The sequence below is a fragment of the Lissotriton vulgaris genome, chromosome 1_1 (genome assembly GCF_964263255.1).
Source record: "Lissotriton vulgaris chromosome 1_1, aLisVul1.2, whole genome shotgun sequence".
Taxonomy (NCBI): Eukaryota; Metazoa; Chordata; class Amphibia; order Caudata; family Salamandridae; genus Lissotriton; species Lissotriton vulgaris.
Window position 1 is genome coordinate 1,361,950,454 of NC_141685.1, and position 13,359 is coordinate 1,361,963,812.

Sequence of the window (13,359 nt, forward strand, 5' to 3'; positions counted from 1 at the left end):
GCGGTTGCCACAGTCTTTGGAGTGCAGCTGGAGACGGTTAGGTCGACAGTTCTGGTCGGTTCAAGAGAGTTACCCTGGACTGACAGATGCACTCCTTAGCAGAAACAACCTCCCACCGCGGGCAGCAAATTAGGGAGGATGGAGTTTCCCAACATAGAGAGACCTGCCAGATCAACGAACTTTGAAACCAGAATATGCACTGTAATGGCAAAAACACGATTTTTAATAGAATGCATTTTTATGTTGTGTAGTATAATGATGTTTTTAATTGGCTATGCTTTATACACCTTTCGAGTTTCATTTGCACCCACTACACAGCCCATACCTCCTCCTACTGTTTCCTCGCATTCTTTTCACCCCCTGCCCGAACATGAGTCCTCTAGGAGATTAGAATTTATAAATAACTCATTCGTTCAGCTCCTACACCAACACCAGTTTGTAGTGAACACGACAAATTGTTGGGTGTGTGGACTTATGCCGCACACGACAGATAAAGGTATCCCTTATTTTGTCTTGCCATTTAGCTACTATGGTTCTCTGTGGGCATTTCAAACAATGTTCCTATTTGCCCTCAAACCATATTCCTCACGTTCCACAGGAAGCAACTCGAGCAACAAGGCACTAGTTGCGGGAATCAGAAATATGAGTAGAGATATCGACACGTATAGAACGATTCCCAGAGACGAATTGCAGGCTTACAGAGATGGAATATAACAAACTATGAAATTTCCTTGAGTGAGAGCCAGCGAGCAAAGAAGTCCTCCCCAATCTGGATAGTACCCCATCAGGGTCACCTATGTCTGCAGGGAAATGGCAAAAACCCCAGAGCTCAGCTAGGAAAGAGCGTCTGTACCGAAACATATGTTTTCTCGTCTCAGACCTCCCCTTCATTCTTAGCAGCTAAGGGTACATATTTCATCTGCCATGATAGAGCATATACATGGCTGCCCCCTGACTTTTCGTGCACATGTTTTATCTCATTCCTGCTGCCACCCACCTACACGGCCGCGGCAGATTACCATAGGACAAGGACAGTTAGGGGTGTTGTGAGTAAAGACGACACTGCGGAACAGGAGTTTGGGGATTTCGCAAAAGGTTTTCTGCCGTTTTGGGGGCCTATGGTGAACAACAAGAACATTCGCCAATTGACGAGGGTAGTTGAATCCGCCGTGATTGAAACGGCTGGTGCCCTTAGTAACTTGACTGCGGAGCTCCAGTCGGACCGCCTTATGACTCTTCAGAACAGGGTTGCCCTAGATGTCATACTTGCAGATCGTGGTGGGGTATGTAAGGTGGTCCAATCCAGTTGCTGCATCTTCATCCCAGATAACTCTCCGACAGTATACCAGGCCATCTCCAAATTGCATAAGATCTCTGAGTCCATTCATGTGGACAAAAGAGACTGGTCCTTAATGGGGTGGTTCTGGGAACTGATATCTGCCTGGGGATGGAAGATTCTGATAGTCATTGGGATGGTCTTAGCCGTTCTGTTTATGTTCTGCCTGTGCGTGCAGTGTGCTCCTGCAATATGTGCCCTCTGTGCTACATCATGTGTAAGGAAACCTGTATCAAGAGGTAAACTAAGTAATAGGATGATGCTACAGCAGCATCTCAATGACTTTATGTATACAGACCTAGACTCAGATTAGCATGAGTATAGGTTATTGCCTATATAAGGGCAAAAGGAGGGTCTGTGGTACTAAAAATTCTGGACCCCGCTATTGTGTGGTACCGAAGCTCTGCATCCGTGTCATAAATATCATCGTACCATGACGATTTTGGTATCGGCAGATCGGTAATGATTGGGATACTATACATCAACATTTGCGTCATGATCGAGTGACGCAATCACCCTGAAATCGTAGTTTTTGTCTTTGAACCCTTGGGTTCCATTTTGTGAGCGGCATCCATTTTGTGATTGCCCTTACATAGTCAAAACGACCAAAGGCCGAATTCGATCTAAAAGGACACGTACAACGTACACCTTTGCTGACTCCTCTGTGACCTGGGCGAGTTGACTCCACTGCCTCATGCCAAACCTGTTCGGGCAGTTCCTTTCCCAATGGCCGAACAAGATTAGTATCAAGGCATAACATGTCATAAACCGTTCATCGCATACAAGCTATGTTTTATCTCACACACACCTGTCCCTGTTTCTTCTTTATGACCTGTTTTACAAGGAGGAGGTGCCCGATTTTATTAGGGGTCTGTCGATATCTGATGAAAGTTCTGGGCCTTGCCGGGTAATCTATCACAAACTGGACAGACTGAAATGTGGGCTTGTCATCGTGACTCTGCTTTTTCTTTGTAGTGAAAATATGTATATGGTCAAACTGTAAAACAAGGAATTCTTGCCTGAAGCTCAATATTTTGTATAAAAAGAGAAGGCTGGTTCTGTAAAAACAAGCAGTCTCCTGAGAACATACATGCGCTTCATGTTATTGTACTTCTAGGATACCTGTTACTGGTTGCAGCCAATAAATACGATCTTTGCCATCACCTAGAAGACTCTGTGTTTCTGTGGTCCAAAACAGGAGGGACTCGAGGTCTTTGGGTGTTTCCCCCGGCACCGCCGGGTCCATAAAAACCCGGTACCTCACCAGAGGGAATATTTGGCGTTACCCATTACGGTAGAGGAAGTGACTGACGTGATCAAATCACTTCCGAACGGGAAGGCACCTGGCCCAGACGAGTACACAAATGAATTTTATAAACAATACGTAGATGTGTTTGCGCCTTATATGGTAGAAATGTACGGTGCAGCTTTCGACCGGGCAGAATTACCCCCTACACTTCGGAAGCTGTGATAATCGCCCTTTTAAAACCCTCCAAAGACCCGGAATTGTGCAACTCTTACAGACCGCTATCGCTTATCAATACTGATTCCAAAATACTCGCGAAATTACTGGCGGTTCGGCTGACTCCACTGATGACGAAATTGGTCCTCCCGGACCAGGCAGGGTTTATCCCTACGCGGGCAACATCCCATAACACTAGGACACTGTTTGCCCTCTCGCACTATCTTCAGCCTTCCACGAAGGCAGTGGCAGTCATGCTCAATGCCGCCAAGGCTTTCGATTCTATTGAATGGAGCTATCTGATTGCTATTCTGCAGAGAATGGGCTTCCCCAAACGTTTCGTACAATGGGTATCGTTGATATACACCAATCTGTGCGCCCGAGTTCGAGTGAATGGTTACGTCTCTGACATCTTTAATATAGAGCGAGGTACCAGGCAAGGGTGCCCGCTTTCACCCTTGCTCTTCACGCTAGCACTGGAGCCATTGGCCTGCCTGATCAGACAGAAATACAAATCGTCGGCCCTGCAGTTCCCTTCCAGACCACTTCATATCTCGCTGTACGCAGACGATATGTTGTTATACGTTCGCGATCCCAACACACATTTAAATCGGCTGCTGCGAGAGTATATCAAATTCGGGGTACACTCGGGATTGGCCATAAACTGGTCCAAATCCTCCATTATCCCTCTAACGGATACGACGACTCCCTTTGACACTGAATATCCGCTAGAATGGCAGAAAGATCCCATACGGTATCTGAGTGTGATGTATCATAGAGACCCTGAGGTGATTATCAGGTCGAACTATGGGTCAGTGATCTCCAAATTGGAAGACAAGGTACAGCGTTGGATACAATTGCCACTATCTTTGGCGGATCACATAGCGATCGTGAAAATGAATGTGTTACCTAAACTATTATACCTTTTTAATAACATCCCTATCACACCCCCTGGAGAGGTTTTCCGCCGCATAAAATCACTCGTACTAAAGCTCATATGGGCAGGCAAACAGGCTCGCGTGGATCTAACTCTTCCATATATCCGGGGAGGTTTCGGGGTGCCGGACTTTCTATTGTATTATTTATGTGCCCAGGCCCAATATGCTGCTTATTGGTACCACGAGTTACCGTACATCGCTCATACTGCCATTGAGGAAGGGGACGGGGAACCAATCCCATTGACAGCAATCCTGTCTCATGTCAGACAACCCCTTCATGCTCAAGACATCAACACTATCGACACCACAGTCAAAGCCTGGCAGAAACTGGGGCAACTGGCGCATAAGACCCCGCTATATGCACCTGCAATGCCATTACATCACCATCAGGCGTTGTCGGTCACAGGTGAAAAAGTGGGCATGTCACTATTACAACAAGTGGGCATAGAAAGAATGGGTGACCTGTTTCATGAGGGCACATTTCTTGACATTGAGGACCTAACATATATTCAAAACAAGTCGCCCATGTTCCACTTCACGCACCTCAGATTGAAACGCGCACTGAAAGAACTTTATCCTACATTCCCCAACGAACCAGATAGTTTAGACACACTACAGCTGCTCATTGAAACCCAAGACTTATCGCACCTAGTATCAAGACTATACTCCACAGCACAGGCTGAGATACCACACACCACTGAGAAGGCTAAAGCACGATGGGACACGGTATTAGAGGATTCACTGACAGACCAAGAATGGCAGCAAACTTGCACATTAACACAAATCCTCACTCCTAATGGCAACCTCAGAATTATCCATTAAAAGTTTGTACATCAGGCGTACTACACGCCTGCGCGTATGTGTAAATTTGGCCTACAAGTAGAAGACAGGTGTAAGAGATGTGGGGTGGAGGGCGCAGATTTCGCACACTTGGCTTGGTCATGCCTAAAGGTCCAAGACTACTGGGCGGAGGTAACCACAACACTCTCTACTATGATAGGGGTAGAGGTAGAATGCACAATACGGTCCTGCCTGCTAGGAATCATACCACATCTTAAAGCCGCCAAACGCAAATTTTGTGTGATTTCCCTACTGTTGGCCAAAAGACAGATTGCACAATGCTGGCACAGTAGGAAAGTGCCAAAAGCATCCAGATGGCTACACGACATGTCCAGCTGTAGAGATAAGCTGTTAACATACGAGGAAGAGCTACCGGTGAAATCTAGGCCCAAGAACTTTTGGGACTACTTCACGGATTATATGGGTACACTGGATGTGGACGCGCGTGAGTGATCCATATACACGAGTTACAATGTAAGGGTCGATGTTGTGATGGTTGTGTGCCGTACTGTCCCATCGGATTGTACATGTCATGAATCATACAGATTACACTGTTGTGACAGCTGGATTGTAATGGTCTCATTTTCAGGTTTCTAAGTAATTGTTTTCTGTTTGTCGTTGGACATCTACAAAAGAACCATAAAACTGTAAGACTTCATGTAATGCATTAAGCCGCCGGACCTAGCGTTGTCGGCTGAAGGGCTGTGTAACTCCTTCATTGGCTTGTCCTATTTCTTACCTCGCAGCCGGCCCCAGAGTTGTAGGCTCCTGGCTGTGTACGATTATCAAATGACAATAAAGGTCTTGCAAAAAAAAAAAAGAATACAGTTTCTACCTTATCTGATAAATACCATCATGTCTGCAAAGGGCTCACCTACCATTATATATCACTCTCCTCCCCTACATTGTAAAGAGCATCAGGAAAGAAATTACTGGTGGGCGTGGCCAAGCAGCCTAAAATGGTGGCCGCGTTTTAAGCAAGCTGGTGTCAGCTCTGAGAATCCTGCTGAATCTGACCCTTAGGCGACCTTTTTCGGTCGCAAGCACACAAACAATGGTCCTTATTTTCACCCCCTTTGACTCACCTGAGCCCATCCAGGGAGTCTGTGATGAGAGAGATAATTTCGGTGATCGACAACATGGGTGTGCATATGACCTGCCGGAAGACTGCCTGCCGGTGGCAAATACCACCTGGAGCTGTGAACCCACAGTGGCGAACACCCCTTTGCATCAACTCCTGGATGAGCGAGGGAGAGAAGACAGCTGATTAGCCGGGGTGTGGGACAAAGCTGTTTTCACTTCCAAGTGGTAGCCCGTAATACCGGAACGGGTACATTAGAGTGGAGGAGATGGGCTGCCTGGACGAGCCGACTATGGGGCAACCTTTTCTCAGATACAAAAATCCATAAGGTGGCCCGAACCCTTGTCCCCTTTGGCTTACCCAAGTCCATGCTGGGAGCCGGGGACAAGAGAAACGCATTTGTCCATACAACGCCCTGCCGTGAGACTGGCATGCCGGCAATGGACACAACCTGGAGCTGCAATCGCACAGTAGAGACCCACCTTTACCTCAGCATTGACTGTTGGGGCACAGCGAGGCTGAGGAGTCAGTCTCAAGAAGAAGAGAGATAAGGACCCCCTTTCACCTTTAGGCAACCACAAGAGTTTGTGACAGCCCAGCTGAACTGATGGACAAGGGTAGATGAGACAGACTGAGCAGCATGAGACTCCAGGACTACGATTGCAGCCTGGGTGGGTGGAAACCCACACAAGACATCTCGCCCCAAAGCCAGAAGACCTGCACACAGCTTCCCCCTCAGGAGGTGACCACCCCAGGAGCCCAAAGGGCCTGGGACACTACTACAGAAAACACTGGGCTTTGACGGTCACACAAGTACAGCAATACTCCATCTCCCCATGGTGTCTCAGGAGGATAGAGGGGGTGGCCCCTGTCCTGGACCCTCAAGACATGGCATCACAGAGACAAGCGTAACCAGATGTTCCCTGTATCTGGTGTTTGGGGGGGGGGGACCCTCCTGTGCCCTTATGGCTGATGGGCCTGCCAGAGGACACGTAAGACCATCACCTGGAGAAATTCCTCATGGAATAGTAAAGACCCTGGATCCTGGATTGTGAGTATTCCCCCTACTTTGTTGTGCAAAGGGCACACAGGGTGCTTGCCCTAAGGCCTCCACCAGGGGGGACCTCCTAGAGCCATTGTCATCAGGGTACTGAATTTGTGAACTGATAATCTATCCTGTGGCAGGTACACCAACATCTAGACATCCATTGTATCAACTCCAGGGTTATGCTCTTCTCCGATTACACAACTAAAGTGCAGCTGCTTTGTAAATTATTCCTAGAGGTTAAGTAGAAAGTCAGGGCTGTGGACATTCAATATATACTGATGCAACCTGCCAAACTGAAATGAATGTCTCAGTGGAGAACCATTTTCTTTGAGAGCCCGGAAGAGGCATGGGACTGAGCAGCGGAGAGGAAATAACTGCCCATATAAACATAGGAGCCAATGACATCTCGGGAGACCGTAGGGGGTCAACCATCCCACCCTAGAAGGAAATGCAGCAGACTGATAGGAGGGCAACTCTGGTCACAACCAGAGGACAGACATAGGGCATCCTCTTCATAGAGCTCGGGTGATCACCGGGAAGGGGACCCTACTAGTAGATGATGAGAAGTTATTCAGTGTTATAGAGGGGAAGTTTGGTCCCCTTCCTACCTTTCCTCCATGTATAGCTACAGATTTCTTCTCATTCACTGATGGAGAAGAGACACATTGCCTCCTGAGAGAGGGGCTTGCATGCGGTGAAGCTATACAAGACTATGGTGATTACTTTCTGCTGACTTCCCCCCTCCCACCCTGTCCCACCCCACCGCTGTTACCTGTGCCAGCGAACCCTGAAGTTGGGTACTTTAGGGCTGATTTCAGTTGCAACACTATGCCTCACGCAAGACACATTACACGGCCACGGGCCCTAGTCAAACGGGCTCAACGACTCGCCTTTACCTCTGACAACAACACCATTACAATGGGCTTTGTACAATGCATTTCCGTGGCGGCAATGCCACCACGGAAAGGCATGCGGAGACTCCCTGCGGGGGCCCCTTGCGGGCCCCCTCGGAGTCCGTGGCTTGGGGGGTGCACATGGGGGGAACCATGTGTGCAACATGGCAGGCACCTGTCATGTTGCGCTTTGCAAAGTGCAACGTGCACTTTTACCATTGCGGTGGGCGGAGATTCCTGCTCCGCCCGCCGCAATGGTAAACATACAGGATGGTCCCGCCTGTGTGGCGGGCGCATCCTAATGCCATTGTTGGGACCCCCGCACTGTGAGCGGGCGGTCCACTTCTCCGTTAGGGTGGCGGGCGGCCAAAGCCCGCCCGCCATCCTAATGGACCCCTAAAGGTTTTCTCCATGTACAACAAGAATAAATCCCATATATAGGGGGATCTATTATCTATTATAAGTTATCTATTACAAGGTCTAGTCTTTTAGCAATCTAATGCTGGGCAAGGTCGTATTACAACCATCATATTACAGCGAGTTCATATGGGGACCTAGGGCAACATCCTTTTGCGGATTAACACTGTTTGTGAACAGACCATAGGTTTTGTATATTGTACAGTTCTCTGTAAAAAAAAACGTAGCACTATCATATTGTTCTACAATTTGCACACAATCAAATCTCCTTAGGCCTTAAAGACGGGTGCCCCAAGAGGCAGTTATAGGCCTTTAGTGAGGCACTATACTCTATAACATGAGTTTTCATATATCAAGTAAAGACGAAGTAACAAGGTGCATCATGAGGATAGAAATCCCTCCCGAGCGTGCTGTATTAAGCCTGCCATAAAAAGCACCAAACCCTCATTCTGCTCATCAGATCCCATCCCTCCCAATTTTATAAACAACAAGAAAATTCAATATAAGTGTTGGACTTGGCCCTTTTTGCAGGGTCATCCCTAAACTTTTTGCCTTCCTCCTCTATTTTTTCTGACCTGTTGTTGGTTGTTTTTTTACTCTGGGCACTTTACCACTGCTTATCAGTGCTAAAGTGCATATGCTCTCCCTATTGTAAATTGATGTATGGATTAGTGATTCCATGATTAGCTGATTTGGTTTACTTATCAGACCCTAGTACAGTGCACTGAGTGTGCCCAGGGCTTGTAAACCAAATGCTGTTAATGGGCTTGCAGCACTGGTTGTGCCACCCACAGAAGCAGCCTGTAAAAGTGTGTCTCAGGTCTGCCATTGCAGAGCCTGTGTGCAGTCTGCTACTGCCATGTTGACTGGGCAAGTGCACCCACTTGCCAGTCCCTAAACCTTCCCTTTTCTTCATATCAGACACCCTTATGGGAGGCCCCAGGGCAGGGTGCATTGTAAGTATAAGTTAGGACAAGCCCTGTTGTGTGTGGCATGTCCTAATAGTGAATTACAGCAATTTTCGTTTTTCACTATTGCAAGGATACCTGTTCTCCATGTGCCAGAATGGGCAGTTAGATTAAACCTCTTATAATTCTAACTGACTCAGAGGACATGGTAGAAATTCAAGTTTAGTACGCCTGAACTCAGAATGATAAAATACATATTTTAGCGAAGTTGGTTTTAACATTCTGTGTTTGAAAATACCACTTTTAGAAAGTAGGTATTTTCTTGTCTAACTACCCAAGCCTGCCTCTACTAGTTTGTGTATTCCTTGTCTGGAGTTTGAGTGACAGGGCTGGGGGATTCCAGGAGACAGGATGAGTCAGCCCAGTGGTGAATATAGAGATCTGCATCTAGATGGGTGGGAGGAGTTGCACTTGGGACCTGAATAGGGCTGTGCCTGCCTTCCACAATGCCGGCTCCACCCCCTGTGGTGCGTCTGATGTCTCTACCCTGCACTGTGAAAAGAGAGAAGGAGTCATGCCAACAGATGCTCCAGGGCTGTGCCTTTCCTCCACAATGCTGGCTCCAACTCCTGTGGGGCGTCTGATGTTTCTGCCCTGCACTGTGAAAGGAGAGAAGGAATCATGTCAACAGAGTGCTCCAGGGCTGTTCCTTTCCTCCGCAATGCTGGCTCCACCTCCTGTGGGGCGTCTGATGTTTCTGCCCTGCACTGTGAAAGGAAAGAAGGAGTCATGTAAATAGAATGCTCCAGAACTGGTTTGGACTAGGCAAAACCCCCTCTGCCCTCAGAGGACAAATAATTTTGGGGTATAAATATTGGGACCCTCATCCCAAGAAATTAGATCACTTTTGGACAACAAGAAAAAACCTTTGCTGAGGAGAGGAACCTGACGAAACTGAGGAAAGACTATCCCTAAGCTGAAGTGCTGCTTGGGGGACTGGCCTACAGTGGTTGCCTGACTGCCAAAGAAAGGTGAGAGGAACTTTGTGTGTACTTTCATCAACTTGTGTAAGGCTCTCCAAGGGCTTGCAACAGAGCTTGCCTCCTGCTGAAGTCTCAGGGACGGCAATTGCAAAAACAACAAGTGATGGACCGAATGTGGATCAATGTCACACATTCACCCCAGTCAAAAGATCTGGGCCCAAATCCATCGTTTTTTTGCACTCCACACCACCCTGGGTTAGACAATGGCGATATGCAAATCAGCTCTGACCCTGTTGCCCCATGGGAACAGTCCAGTCCGAACTACAAAAGCCATGTCCTTCCCAGAACGGAATCAAGCATCCGAGGAACGGACCGGTTTCGAGGTAACACCTCTCATCAGCCCGGCTAGCTTGACTCCAAGTGGTGTGGAGTGCCTGGGACCCACGTCTGGGCATCCCCAGCGCACTTAGGGCGGCAATTGCAAAAACAACAAGTGATGGACCGAATGTGGATCAATGTCACACATTCACCCCAGTCAAAAGATCTGGGCCCAAATCCATCGTTTTTTTGCACTTCACACCACCCTGGGTTAGACAATGGCGATATGCAAATCAGCTCTGACCCTGTTGCCCCATGGGAACAGTCCAGTCCGAACTACAAAAGCCATGTCCTTCCCAGAACGGAATCAAGCATCCGAGGACCATACCGGTTTCGAGGTAACACCTCTCATCAGCCCGGCTAGCTTGACTCCAAGTGGTGTGGAGTGCCTGGGACCCACGTCTGGGCATCCCCAGCGCACTTAGGGCGGCAATTGCAAAAACAACAAGTGATGGACCGAATGTGGATCAATGTCACACATTCACCCCAGTCAAAAGATCTGGGCCCAAATCCATCGTTTTTTTGCACTCCACACCACCCTGGGTTAGACAATGGTGATATGCAAATCAGCTCTGACCCTGTTGCCCCATGGGAACAGTCCAGTCCGAACTACAAAAGCCATGTCCTTCCCAGAACGGAATCAAGCATCCGAGGACCGTACCGGTTTCGAGGTAACACCTCTCATCAGCCCGGCTAGCTTGACTCCAAGTGGTGTGGAGTGCCTGGGACCCACGTCTGGGCATCCCCAGCGCACTTAGGGCGGCAATTGCAAAAACAACAAGTGATGGACCGAATGTGGATCAATGTCACACATTCACCCCAGTCAAAAGATCTGGGCCCAAATCCATCGTTTTTTTGCACTCCACACCACAGCAGACTTCACCCACTGGCTCCTCAAGAGTTCTCCTGAAGTGCCTGCAGTTGTGTTGGACTTTTTAGGGACTTGCGCGTCGCAAGGAGCTGGTAGCACGACTCAAGATCGAGAAGTGTGTCGCAGAGCTGCCTCTTCACAACATGAGGTGCCTCGCATCGCCAGAGGAGAGTATCGATGTTGCAGCAGATGCCGCCGCCTCACCGGGAAGCGTGTCGTAGGAGTAGAGGATCGACGTTGTATCAGTCGCCGCCGCATCTCCGAGTAGCATGTCGCAGGGCCTGTCGCCGCTCATCGCCGGAGAAGAGGATCGACATTGCAGCAGATGCCGCCGCATTACCGGGAAGCGCGTCGCATCAAGGAGAAAGCACCATCTTTATTTCTTTGCACCGGATCTTAGCTGCATTTCCATCGTTGCAACACTTTCGTTGCCCTTCGTGTCGCATCTTAAGGTACATAGACTCAAAGTGTTGCATTTTAAGAACTAAAGAGAACTAAGCTAAAACGACCATCTTAATTTTAGGATTGTGAATTTTTGTTGGTAGTGGTCTTGTGATAAGCCTATATAAAGAATACTTATTTTTTATATAAAACCTGTGTGGTATCCATGTGTAGTGTTGTCACTTGATTACTGTATGTGTTCACAAATGCTTTACACACTGCCTCTGAGATAAACCTGTCTGCTCGTGCCAAGCTACCAATAGGGTGAGCAGGGGTTATTTTAGGAGTATACCCCCCTTACCCAGACTAGAGGCAAGGGGCCCTATTTGTCACAAGTACCTACCTGGGCCAACTACAGACCCCCAAATCTAACAATAAGAAAGGACATTTTGAGACACACAGCTACGGGGTTTGTTTACTAATTACCTTGTCTCTTACTTATGCCAGAGAAGCCATATGATCCTCAGTTACATCTCTTCCTTCTTAGAATGAGTCAGGAGTCGAAAAAATAATTTGGGGTAAAAAGCGAAAAATCTCCTGCGAGTTAGGGGCTTAGATACTCTTTCACTTTTTTTTTACTTTGTTATTTATTTCCTCAAGAAAGATGTATGTGCCCATTACCCTGCTCAAGGACACTACATAATAATTGAAACAGTGAGATTATTTTTGTCCATTGAAACATCCCAAATAACGAAGATGGTTGAAAATAGTTGAAGAAGATTCATAAATGTGATCAGCATGGATTTCGTTTTTTATGGTAATTTGTGTAAATGTGGTTTATTAGATTCTTCATGGCTTTTTAATGGCTAGCATAAGCGTTTACATAAACAAGGGACAAATTAGTAGGCTTGAGTGACAAAAAATTCCACAGCGCTCCATGGAGGTCCACAAGCAGCAGAGTGAGATAAGTCACGCTGCTGATTTTTACCACAAGAAGTAAAACAGCGTGAACAGCACCACAAGCAGAGCAAGAGGAGCAAGCTTCTTTCTGCCAATTGAAAACATGTTTAACTTGAGTGGCAGCTTCCTCAATGCAAGTGGCCGGTTTTTCAACATGAGCAGTAACGATCTGCTGTGACCACCCATGTTGAGGATTCTCGCCAGGAGATAGTCAAGCCTTGGTGAGCCAGGAGAGAGGAAATACTCCACTCCATGCCACTTTGCAGAGTTTTTCAGATCTCCGTGCTCTGTGCGGGGCACAGAGTGGGAAATACTCTGCAAACTCCGGAAGTGCAGCAAAGTTTACTGCCCAGCTAATTAACAGAATTATTTTCTTCATGTTGCTTCTCTTGCACATGTCTGAACCAAGCAAATTCATAGACAAAGACCAGTGTGTCCCTGTGTTTCAAATTTGGGAATGTGATTTAAGAAACATGTTCCACCCAAATCTTAAATTCTGCATTAAAAAACCTTGCTGAGTGGGCCTTTTCAAGAGTGTTGCAATATGCCCCACACCTACTTAGTTTTAAAACTCTATCTTGAAGGATTATGCCAGTCATGTAGCCAAGAATATATGATAGCTCTCATTAAAGGCAAGAGTATGGATTTTCTTTATTTAATTTATTATGTTCCAAGGGCACCTTAAAATGCATAACAAACAAAGAATGGACAATGTTTACCTTCAGTTAAGTGTGGGTAAGAACATTCACATTACACATATTTTTTGTGTTGAAAATTTGTATTGAGTTTTATAATATAATACAAGTTAATAATAAGGCATCAATAAGTGGTTAAAAAATACAATACTAAAAAAAGATATCAAT